Here is a 13,280-nt window from a genome sequence, read left to right on the forward strand (position 1 = left end):
TTAAATGATTATTATTAGATTATTTAGATGTAAACTTTAATTCATTTTATTTATTTTAATTAACTTTTACAATTTATAAACTGTAATATGAGTAAATTATTAATCCAAACTAATATGTATGAAGAAGCTATTAATCAAATTGTGCTATATAATGCATGTAAATAATATCAATTAATCATATTAAATATTAAAGCAATATGTTTAATATAGATCGTTTAATGTAAGATGGTTTAATATCATTTCGGAAATAGTATCTTTTTTGCACGATTATATTAAAAAGCTTGATTCATCTTTTATTCAATTCATGATAATATTATTTATAAAAAACGAAAGTCTGCAAAAATATATGGCATTGAAATACTTGTCGCATAAAGTGGTCGAGTTCTATTAAAATAATTTAATATGATTTGTAGCAAGTCAATGCAACTGATAATTATTGTTGAAAATTTTTATTTATTTCAATAAGACATGAATATCACCTTAAATATTCAGAGTCTGAGAATCAGCTAATTATTAATTACAACTCAAAAACAGTGCCAATGTTCTATATTTAATACAATAAAATAGACATCAGATTTTGAAGAGAATTTCTATTTTTTGATTAACGTACTTTTTTATCCTTTGTGCTATACGATTGAACATTCAATAAAGGAAAGTTCAATTTGTTTTTCAATTTACGTATTCTTTTTCAGCAGAATGAATTATCACACTATAGAGATGGGTAAACTAGTTTTTGTAATTCCTATTATGGTGGGAAAATATAGATTATTGTTTTTTTATGAATCTTAATAAGAAAATACACTTAATATGCGCATATTGCAAATATCAAGTTTTAAATATCAATAATAGCTGAATGAAAAAGCTCTTCCGTCACTCTTGCTTAATAACTAGTGATGCAATTTGTTACGTTAGAGAGAATTATTTAATATCTCCTGTGCATTTTAAATTTAATCCAATCGTAACGTAATCCTGCGCGAGTGTCAGATTTAATCTTAAGAATCAACCAAGACCACGTCTTTAAAGACTCTCTCATTTTTATGGATGGAAATGTTGGTTTATCTTGGATTTAAAAAAATATATAATTATCTCTTTTTCTACTTCCTTTTTAAATTTTTTCAGAAATCTCAATATTTGTTGAAGTTAAAAATGATTTAAAATCGTCTTATGATTTCACGTATAGTGTAGAGAAAAATATGAAACTTTTGTTTACTTGGGAAAATGTGCTTTTTCATTTTTCCTGCATTTTTACAATAAAGTAGACCAATCTAAGAAAAACCGATGTAACATTAACAAAAACTTTGTTCTTTCGTTATACTAAACAAAACACTTGAAAGGGGTTTTTAAATAATCACATTATCTCCGAGATAGCATTAGAATTATTATAATATTCTTTGTGGGATATAAAACTTAACTTTCTTGAGTCACTAAGGGATATGTATTATTATTTAATGGCATTTTCCATTTTTCATGCGTGCTGCAAAGGAAAAACTGTCGTAACCTATCTGCGAGCGGGATCATGAAAAATAATATCTGTCATACACGACACACTCGACTCGTTAATTCAATGCACAAGGTGCGCGACCGACTTTGTTCCAAAGCTCATGGCGTCAAACATCGATCATCGATTCGTAACACACATTCGTGACACACGCCGTGTCGGAATATACTGCGATATGCAGTGAGAGCGTAACTCGCAAAAGTCGTAGAGTGCCGTCTTTGTAAACGTCACTGAAGTCGACGAGATTCAAGAAGTAGAGCGATAATAAATCAAAATCACAGGATAATATCACAAAAAAATACAATCACTCGAACAGAGACGTTACCTCATGCTTATGCAATCATAGATCATCGATAGATCCCTCCGTGTTGCTCGACGCACTGTATCACACACACACTACTTACTGAGAGTAAGCGTCTGTCACCACTACGTTTTTTTTCGCGTTTTTTCGGTCCGATCACATGTGGTAAATAATCACTGAGGTGACGCGTATGACTGAGGCTGTATATATAACCGGAATAAAAAAAGATTGTACGTAATTATGCCGTATGAAAACATTGAATCGGAGCACACGTGGTACCGCGACGTGCGTCCACGGTAGACTGGCGCCTGCTTGTTCGTCTGGCTCGTCCCTGACTCTCCCTACTGCCTGCCTGGTTGGCTGAATGGGGCGCCTGGCGGGGCGGCTGACTGGATGACAGCGAGCGTACCCCTTACCCAAGTGTCAAAGTGACCTTTCTTAGCGATGCTTAGCAGCGAGTGTTTACGATGTGTTCGCGATGTAATTTGTTCTTTTTATGTACATCGGGTTTTTCGCAAGATTTGCATCATTTCAGATACGTGTTCTCCGGTGAATGTACGCGGACCATTTTTTGTCGATAAGAGAAAAGTTAAATATCAAGGGTGGGAGGGTTTCTTCGCTTCACATTATTGAGTTTTTAGCATTAAAAATGCGTTTTCGCTCGAAAGCTTTAATTTTAAATTCTTTATACGTAAAATATGTGTTTAATTAATTACGTAAAATATCTTCTTGTATCTTAGTTATGTCTAGTAGTTAATTAATTGTTAATTCATTACATATTTTTTTATTTATTTGTATTTTTTAAGCTTAGGTCACGCTCTAAGATGTTTAATTAAATTAATATTAAATAATTCCGTAAATATGGCTCATATAAATTAAGTTCTCATAAAGAAAAGATCTCAAAGTCAATAAATATACTCTTAAAGTTTATTTTATTACACTTTATAAGTTTATTCCTGATAAAATATATACTTAATTATTTTTCTTTTCTAGAAAATGGAAACACAATTTTTTTTTTAAACAGAAATATTAAATTTAGCAAATTAAAATTGTATAACAAAGCATAAGATTTTTGTAGAAAAGTTTTAATAGAAGAGTTCGATTGAAATATTATAGTGACTTGATTTCTTATTTTTTAAATTGAATTGGGAGATTTGTGTGTCTGTCGTGGTACGAGAATTGGATTTGAGATTAAAAGAGGAAGTTTGCTGCATAATGAGATAAAATTTTTCACTTTTTCTCAATGCTTAATTTATCATTATTTTTAAATAAAAAACAGAAAATATAAAATAGATTCATATTTTTGCTAATAATGCTATAATATGTAAGATCGGAAATTATGCCAGCAGTTAATTACAATTCTTCATAATATACGCTTACGTTGCTCGGTTCACAACTCGCGCTAATTTTTCAACTTGAACAAGGTATTTAGCTGTCTGTCTCGCGTCAGTCAAACTCCTCGTTACACCGTTATCCCTTGATAGCTGCGCCTTCATTACTGTGATAAGCTTTGTTGGGGGGTCCGTGCATGATCATTTCGAAATACTTTGCCTTCAACTCGCGAGGATATTACCTTTTCGAATGAAAGTGGTCGAGCATATATATAAGGTAAAATAGTATATCGATTACAAAGAATTGCTGTCGCATTGCCGCATTATATGATTTCATGTGTTCTTTTCATCTCAACTATTGAAAAACTTAATAAAATTAATTTAATACGTAACGCGACCAATATAATTCCTATCACTTGAACATTTATATATATATATATATATTATTATTATTATTATTATTATTATTATTTACATCAATTTTGGTACACTTTCAACTTGTACGTTTTACTATCTAATATTTTAATTGATTTTATTATTTATTTCTTAAATTTAATATCACACTTTCAGCAATGTAACAAACGATCGAATTAGCTTTAAATTGTTAACTACATAAAATGAAAAGGATTCAAACATGACTTTTAAAACGCGTGTATAAATTAAAATCTTATGTGTTAAAGTTTAAAGTGCACTTTTCGAAATTTAACGGCATATTAATAAATCATTTAGGAATTGAACTACTGAACGCGCGACTTAGGGCTTTTATTACTTTCAAAAGTAATCAAGACGAAAAGTACGACTGTGTTATTTAGAAAGTTCGACTCTAGTGAAAACTAAAGCCTTTCGTCGTTAATATTGAATCTTGTGCAGCAAACGAGAGTTGAATATCTCTTTTTAATGCTTTGTTATTTATTTTGTTCAAATAAAATTCTACATAGTAATAAAACTTTTATATTTGAAAAGTAATTTTTATTGAATTGTTATTTTCATTATATTCGTAAATATTTTAAATTTATATCATTAATTATATTATTATTAGAGCTTTTCCTAAAAGTTGTGTAAAATTCAATCTAAAAATAAGATTTTGCATTAATAAGTATGTAATAAACTGTATAAAGCCACGATTATCATAAAATTCTAGAGTTTTTATAGTATAATATTTTAATTATAGCATAATCTTTGCTAACAAAGTAAAGTTTTGAACTAATCTAGAGCTCTCTCTCTCTCTCTCTCTCTCTCTCTCTCTCTCTCTCTCTCTACTCACAGTCTTTTAGAAGTTGATTGGGCTTGTAAATCGTATCGTTCATATCGTCAAATCAGTGCAAAGTGCTCAAGTTGTGTTCATTCCGGAACGCTCCGCCTTTCACTAGCAAAGCTGCAATGCTATGCTTTGGAAACGTTTCGACTGCTCGTGTTCTGCTCTAGTTCGATTTCACGTGATACATTATCGCCCTAAGACACGCTTTAGCAAAACGCAGATTCCACATCGTACACACACTTGCAAGATTCTGTTTCTACATATACATATATCCTCTTAAAGTCATGACACTGAATGAAAAAAAAAGTGAATTCTGTTTCTCTAACAAGACGTATTTATGTATATCGTCTATATCTTATAAAATCAATAATTCGAATGTTATAAAGTTAATATAAATTCTTCAACAGCTTGATCAAACTAAATATTTATTAAGTACTTTAATTAAATACATATTTATGAAATACTTTGTGTATGAACGCTTGACACATATCCGACGTTGTTTTTGAATAAACAGAGAAACAGGCTGCTTTTAAGTATCCTCTTAAATATGTAAATATATTCCACTTTCAAAGTTACTCGCATCATACCGTTCAGAAGAATATGAATATGGCAAAGTAGGCTATAAGTTGGATTATGTTTAAAATTATCTCCACATTTATGCTAATATTTGTGAAGTGTTATACAGCCTTGCATCGCAAGTATACTCGTGTAGATAAATAGATTATACAATATAAAAGAGTATCGTGAAATTAAACGCTTTCTAAACTTTGTTGTGTGCTGCATGTTTGATAAGAGCATATTTTACATATTCTGCATATATCACGTCTTGTAGAATGCAACAGTGAATCACGTAATTCTCTGTCGGACATGCCGCCATTTATCTGGAGTATGGCGTTATGGTAATTCTAGTGATGTGCAGATCAGTGCTTGTTGAGACGTTGAATGAGCTTTCAACAGGAATCAAATAGTTCCGTACAAATGTTCTGTCCTTTAATAATTTAATCCAATTATTAGGAGTTTGAGGAACTTTAGTCAACCAAAACTATTTTACAACTGTACGAGTGCAAATTGTTTATATGAGTTCGAATTTGTACGTAATATATATAAAAAAAATATTCAGATATAAAACATAAAAATATCTATAAAATCATCTTTATAATCTGTTGCATAAAGCATTCGCCTGGCATGCTAATTTTCTTTTTATTTTTTACGGTACTTGAATTGTCATTTTCACTTTGTACTTTGTAGGTACCTCTTCAGGAAAGTCTGTAAGCGAAATCGTATTTTCAGACAAAAGTAGTACGATACTATTGATCTTTTAAACAAAGTTTTCCGCCACGATATATAAAACTTATTTAACAGTTTTCTTATTTAACATAATTGTTAAATATAATTTTTCTTATGTAACATAATTGCTACGTGCATACTACGCCAATCCTTTGCAATTATCAGTATTCTCTTCGACATGCTTCTTAGACATGTGTTGAGTCTCTACGTTAAATATGTAGATAGCTCCAGTCTATATCTGTCACGCGTATCTGTCTAGACACAAATACACATTATACGCAATATCTGTTCTTTTAAACTAAAGTATTGAAATATATCGTGGCACAAAAATAAAGATTTTTAGTGTTATCAAATTATTGCACATCAATAATTGCAAATATTGCAAAAATGAAAAATATAAGCTTTTATTACTTTTCAATTGCATATAGAGATTTTTGTAAAGAGAGATTAATGAAATATTGTTCTACGTGAATCATCTGTAATAATTAATTAAATCTCATACTTTGGGTGATTCATGCCATTACTGATGAATATGTGAAACAAAGTTGACAGTATACAGAAATGCGAATTATGGGGCAGCACTTGAATAAAACGATAAACGGAATGAATTCACATTTCAAATCTGACAGATAAGCATTAATATAGAAGCGGATTGTGAAAATGTGCGTCAACGTTGGGTGGAAATTAAGCGACGGAAAGATCTGTAAGCTAAACGCGGTGGCAATATTTTTCTGCGATACGCACACTCATACGTCACGAATACGTGGATGTGTCGCGCGCGCGATTCGCATTCCGCCGCCATATATTTTCGAGTGTAACGTACGCGCGCGAGTTACACACGCGCACAAATATCATCCGCAAGGACTCCCATTAATTGTGCCCCGGCTATCATCGTCATTCGAACGTGCTCACGCTGTTCGATCGCCTATTTGTCACCCGCCGATTTGCGAAAATGATCGAAATCTGCTGCGCGCAAGCTTGTCAACTGCGATTTTCAATAGCGTGCTTTTGCAAAGAGCGAAAAAACAATGTTCGCTTATAGTGCAGAAAAAAATTTAATTCGCATTTGAACTCGCTCTTTTTTTTTCCCCCACGAGGTTACCCTAAGTGTCGGCGTGCGGAAATTTCGCTGACGTTATTGTTTGAAGCGGCAGTTGAAATCAACGAAATGTAATATGCATGCTAATCGCGAATACGATATTCCGTGTGCACCATCAAGGCAGAACGTGCGGATATGTTGCCATAATTAAACATTAGAATTATGTAATAAGTAACATTCTCTCTCTCTCTCTTTTTCTCTCTTTTTTCTTTTTTTCTTTTCTTTATATTAAATTAAATTAACCGAACTGCTATATATTTTTTTTACAGAATTGATAACTCAAAAAAGATGTGTGTACTCCAAAATATTTGAATCTTGATATGTTAAGAAAATGATGAAAAATAGTATTCAGAAAATTATTGAATCTAATAGTTATTTATAAGTAACAAGAACAGATACAAGATATTGATTATTATTTTTTTAATTATTTTTAATTTAATTAAATTTTCGATTGGAGGCAATTTTTGTATTAAGACTATTGTATCTTAAATTCCTTATTTAAAATTTATAATACTTATTTAGTAATATGTATTTATTAAATATTATTTATTAAATTATTAATTATTAATTATTTTTATTAATTTTGCCTACCTTAATATGCAAATACTATATTATGTTATGAAAGATAATTTTAATTTGCTAACTTTACATAACATACGCTGCGCGGTGATAGATATTTCATTAATATTAATTGTTGTTGCGTGCGATGTTATAGCACTAATATATTTCCTTCAAAACTGAAATTGATATTTGATATTTAAGCGCGTTACCAGAAATTGTGCCCTGTTTGTTGGTTCAAATATTAATACTCGTTTCCAGCAGCGATCAATATCGACTAGTTATTTTCTTCACATATTATTTTCTTCATGCATAAACTAGCAATCAATTAATAAATTATCTATCCGTTAAAATTGTCTATCCATTATTAGATATATTTCATAATTTATTTATTTTTTTTTTTTCACAAATATTTTGTATAAGCAGAAATTCATCGTTTACATGTGTATTTGTAAAGTTAGAGCTATAAATACTTAAAGAAGTATATAATTACCCTGTAGACATCTCTTTAAATTGAAGAATCTTTTGGTTGACGTGTGAGTTTTCTTCAATTTGTTCTTTGTGAACATTACTCTCTTTTATATATATAAAGCTATTAAGTCTTTTGCGTATATTGAATACGAGGCGGTTTGCATACTTTAGAATACGAAAGAGAGAAGCAAATAATAGAACTATGACTATATTACAGCACGAAGAAAATAAGAAAAGAACACGGGAACAGGAAAGCTTGTACTTAAGCACTGTACTATCTGCTCTTTCAACTTGGTTGTCGCCTTTTCTTTTTCTCTTTGCTACAAGCAACTGACTGTGTAATTTTGCGATCGCATCGTAGCGCGCTACACGTCGCGCTACGCTGAGAACTGTAGAATATTTACGAAAATAGTCTTGCGAATAAACACATAATATTGCCCGCTAAATTTTTAAAATTTTACTTAATAGATAGAAATAATAATAAAGTAGGGAGATAAGGCAATCTTGAAATAACACAAAAGTCTTGATAATTTTTATTTTTGTGAAACAATAAATATCTCGCGAAAATTTTTCATTGTCAGATTTATTATTTAAATATTGATCTTTTTTGTATTTCTATAAATTTAAATATAAGTAGATTGACAATTACATTATGAAATGACTATTTCTTATTCGTGAAGGTATTTAATTTCTCTGAAGAAGCTATCGAAAATTATATTTAAATTTATAATTGAGAACTCTATGATAGTAGATATGAATGTACATACATGATAGTAAAATCAGATAACTTTTTTATTAAACGTTAATCTTTTTTGAAAGAAAGGAAAGCGTCTCATTTACAAATGAAAAAAATAGCAAATCACGATCTTATGTTCGATCGATGATATTGATGTTCTTTGTCGATTCCGTATGCAGAGGGTAAACAACAGATATAGAGCACTATTTTAATAGTATTCCTGGAATGAAATTAAGCTAAATCTTTTATCATTTTATTCTCGATGAATAATTATCAAGAGATTAAAGATTAAGGATTGAAAATTTTTAATCTTTAATTTATGATATCTTTATAATTATTATTCGTCGAAAAAAAAAAAACTAAACTACTAAAGAATTTTTCGGCCCGATTTAATTCTAGAAATACTTTATATGAATAGTAGTGCTCTAACTTTTGTTTACACCTTGCATGCGATAATTCTAGTAAATTGCGCGAAACGGATCGCATATAACGCATTACATGGCATGGCCGGCGGGCAGTGAACGACTGAAATCCCAGCGTCGATAACACATGTACGCATATCTCCAACCTGCACGCGTTTGCATCAACATTTTGGGGGCGATGTTTCCGGTTCGCTCTTACCCTCCCCCCCCTTCCCTCCCCTCCCCCCCAGCTCGACTCCTGGATATGCATGAGAGAGTTCACCCGGGGTGAAATTTCGGCAAGACTTAAGTACTCGGTGCGCAATCTCTGTGTTGTACAGTCTCGAGGGTTACGTATAATCGCCGCCTATCTGCACGTTCCCCCCTGCGCCCCTCTCTCTCCCCCGCTAATTTTAGGTCATCCGCCACCGGCGCCCGGTCGTCCTCCTTCCATCCATTTATTTACCCTTCCGTTGTCTCTTCTTCTATCCGCCGTTTCCACATTTCCGTCCCTCCTTTCTTACATCGTGGGATAATACGATATGCGCACAGACACGTTGAGCGCCGTTAAATTTGCATTCTAGCAATGAAATATGCATTTCCTGTCTTCGCACGACGACGACTCGCGCATTCGGCGCATTACGTCAGCTGCTTTCTATTAATTAGCGTTGCGAACGGTGCATTCCGTTAGGAAAGGCGCTTGTTATAGCACGTGACGCAGCTTGCCGTCATTTTGAACGTAAGAACGAGAGAATAGGTCGTACGGAATTGTCGTTATCCACTCTGGCCGGATTAAATAAATTACGAGCGAGGATCGTTGAACGTTTCCGTCGTGCCTACGTGTAGTGGAGAAACGTCTACCACTTTGCTGCGGTTAGGGTACGAAATGGTCGCCGTTAATGGCGGTTAAGTAACGTTCGTGGTGAGTCTCCGTTTAGTGAGAGAGGAAAAAGCGATGCCGCTAGCAGATTAGCTAGCTTGACTTTCTCTTTATATCTTTAAAATTTTCAATGATGACATATAACATTAAAAGACTTAGATTATTATAAGACTTCTCTTTAAATCGATATAATTACAAAGTTTTTCGATCAATTTTATCGTATGAATTTTCATAAATTTTTTTACACGTTGAAAATGTTTTTATGGAAATATCAATTTAAAGAATTTTAGACAAATATATTTTTCTCTGTGTATGTTTTTGCTCTAATTTATTTTATACAATATTTTATGAGATCCAATTAATTAGATAACAATTAACAAAGGGGACTGAAAAATAATATTCCAAATCGATATCAGTTGCAACAAGTAAAATAAAATCCCGCGACGTATATCGCGTACAAAACACTAGAAACCGTAATGGGGCGAATGTTTTCCTACGACGATGCAATTTTTTTATGACGGGATAAACGAACTTTCGTACAATGTCTACGTCGACTAACTTCCCGGCGACTCGTTTACAACGGGCGGAAAGTTTTCGCTCGCGTCTGCGAAAGTGTCTGCTTCGAAAATTCGTACGGCGAACGAGCCTCGCACTTTCCAACGGGATCTGATTTTCCGACGTGGTCAGACCAAGTTCGTGGATGGCATCTCAAAGGGACACCTAACTCATTCTCGCTTGCGCGTCCACCCGCGCTTAGAACTCTGTCACTTACGAGTTTAAGATAGACTAGTTTGTGCCGTACCAACGATCTGCTCGGTTGGCAGGATTCGTGATGAATGACGATGTGCTTCCAGTTTTATTAGATACACTCGTGAAACACGATACTGGGTCGCTCGTTAATTGTCTCTGGTTATTGCCTTTATATTAGATTATGACGTCAAAAGCGAGAATTCTCTCTCTAAAACTATTACTTCTGATATTATACATCGAAATTGATATGTTACTTCGCGCTCTGCCTGTATAATGATTTTTATCCTCGTGTGTAATCACATTTACACAACAAAGATGCATAATGTGGAACATTTATTGCGAAGAAGCCAGTGGTGATGTAATAAAATATTTCAAAGTAAAAGAGAATTTTTTATTAAAAATTAATAAATTAAAACAGTAAATTAAATGATTAATGAAAGAGGTAGTTACATTAAATTTTAACACACATTTCGACACTACGTCTCTTTTTTCGTTTATTTCCATTTATATTAACATAAAAGATATTATGTTAACCTTTAATATTGCTTTCAATACTGTTATTCGAATGAATAAATGTTAAATTAGAATGCTGTCCTTTATTTTGCAATATTTTTGGTTTTTATATTCGTTTATAACAAACTTTTAATTTGTTAACTTTTAGTAAAAAAAAAAAGTAGTAACGTTAAAAGAAATAAAAATATATAGGAACCAATTATATATTAATTAATAATAATTACTAATATAATTAATTATAAATTAAATAAAATATTACATTCTTCAAATTGATTTCGCATAATTTATTTGACGAATACAGAAAAAATTATTTTGTTTTTTTATAATCTAAGATTTCTTATAATACACATACTTATTTTCTGTTTTAATTTATTATTTAGAAAATCTTGTCAGTTGATAAATGATGTTGCAAAAAGATTTCCGTAAAAATTATTGCCCCGGTAGTACGATACGACACGGGATTATCATCGTTTCGAGTAGACGTTCTCTTTCGTTACGTGCGCATCGCGATACGAGCGTCATATTCAGTGAGATGGGGTGCCGTCGCCTTCACCTTTATATTATCCTAGTTTTCGGCCTCCTGTCAAGTAGTTCGTGCGCTCGCTGTCGTCGCCTGTTGGGCCCGAGAATTTTACGAGGTAACGTCACTACCACCACAAGGAAGCCGGGATTATGGAATGCAGTCGTGAGATTTAGCGATGCCAAGTATACGTACGTGCATGTGCCACGTATAGCCTGGTTGTTAAGTCCCATGGGGGGATGCCACGAAGTGACAGCTTCAGACCGCAATTTGCTTTAGACATGACGAAATAAAGTATAAGAGCACATATATGGAATTTTAGTTTTATTTTTATGTCTCATTAATTTTTCAGTTTTGCGATTATATTTGTGATTTTAGCGATATTAGTGACTCTTAAGTTATAATTAAGTTATAATTATGTTTTCTACTTTAGATCTTGAATATATTATGAGACAAAAATCTAGAGTGAACTAAGATTACAATTAATTAAACCAACAAAAGTTTGAAGAAATCTTAATCTTCTGATTAAATAAAGAGATTTATTTTTCACATGCATCATGAGAACACTCCGATAATTTTATATCGATTCTGGAAGTTGATGTTATATAAGATCTACCTTAAATTAAAGAGGAGAAAAGTATAATTATTTCCTACTTCTTATATTACTATTATGAGTGTTACAATTTACATAAATAATTGATCCACGTAAATAATAAAATATAATTTATGCACGTTGTACAAATCATGACCTGATCATATATTTGGCTATATAATTATATGATCTTATATCCATTTTTTCTCGATGCAATTACCTTTGCAATTTTAGTGATATTAATGACTTTTAAATTATAATTGATTGTTTTCTTTTTTAGGGCCTGCGTACGAGTATTTTCCGAGGGGAAAAATGGGTACGTAATTATTATTTTGATTTGATTTAATAAGTAGTAAGTAAAAATTCTGTTTTTAAAAACATATATTGCGGTGTGTTACACAAACTTTATTTGTTGTTGCTAGATAGGCTAAATTATCAATTTTTAAATTGCCTGTAAAATTAGCAGTCAGACATCTTAGCTCTTAACTTGTATAATCTAATTCTAAATTATTAATATCATATTTACAAATAATAAATAAATTAATAAATAGATATGTTAAAAGTGTTATATCACACAAAACTCATATCAATTTATTACGATACATATAATAGTATCTGCATATTTTATTTTCTCTCTTCTGATCAAATGCAATTACATATTGATTATTTTGCACATAAAGAGATATTTTCGAGCTTTTAATAATAAAACAGATATATGCATATATATCGATAATTTACAATATTATATACATAAATAACTATTATAAAATTTTACTGAATGTTCCTCTTTAATTAAAATTAATAAGGTACATTTGTATGATATTTTCGGTTTTATTTTGAAAATACTATAGAGCAGTTAATTATTGTACAAAAATCATAAATTTATATTGGAATTTTTGATGGATGTATAATTTGAGAATTCGTATTATTACGTATAATTTATAATATTTATTTTTATTATTTACATATCTGTCCTAAATTAAAATATGATATATTATATGTATTTTATTAATTAAAAAGATATATATATATATATATATATATATATACATATATACATATATATAATTATAAAAATAAATTAA

At 31.3% G+C, this 13,280-nt stretch overlaps 1 protein-coding gene across 5 annotated transcripts in view; it reads right to left on the bottom strand.

Moving 5' to 3' along the window:
- The window catches only part of LOC140671980 (uncharacterized), a 167,040-nt gene that overhangs the window by 94,577 nt on the left and 59,183 nt on the right, over positions 1-13,280 (bottom strand). For 3 of the 5 annotated variants that reach the window (XM_072903762.1, XM_072903763.1, XM_072903765.1), the window contains exon 1: positions 1,824-2,519. The exons of the other annotated variants lie outside the window; for them this stretch is intronic. The gene's annotated coding sequence lies outside the window, so the exon portion shown is untranslated. Of the gene's footprint in view, positions 1-1,823; positions 2,520-13,280 lie in introns of those variants that run through there. 5 annotated transcript variants of the gene reach the window in all.

The sequence above is a fragment of the Anoplolepis gracilipes genome, chromosome 12 (genome assembly GCF_047496725.1).
Source record: "Anoplolepis gracilipes chromosome 12, ASM4749672v1, whole genome shotgun sequence".
NCBI lineage: Eukaryota > Metazoa > Arthropoda > Insecta > Hymenoptera > Formicidae > Anoplolepis > Anoplolepis gracilipes.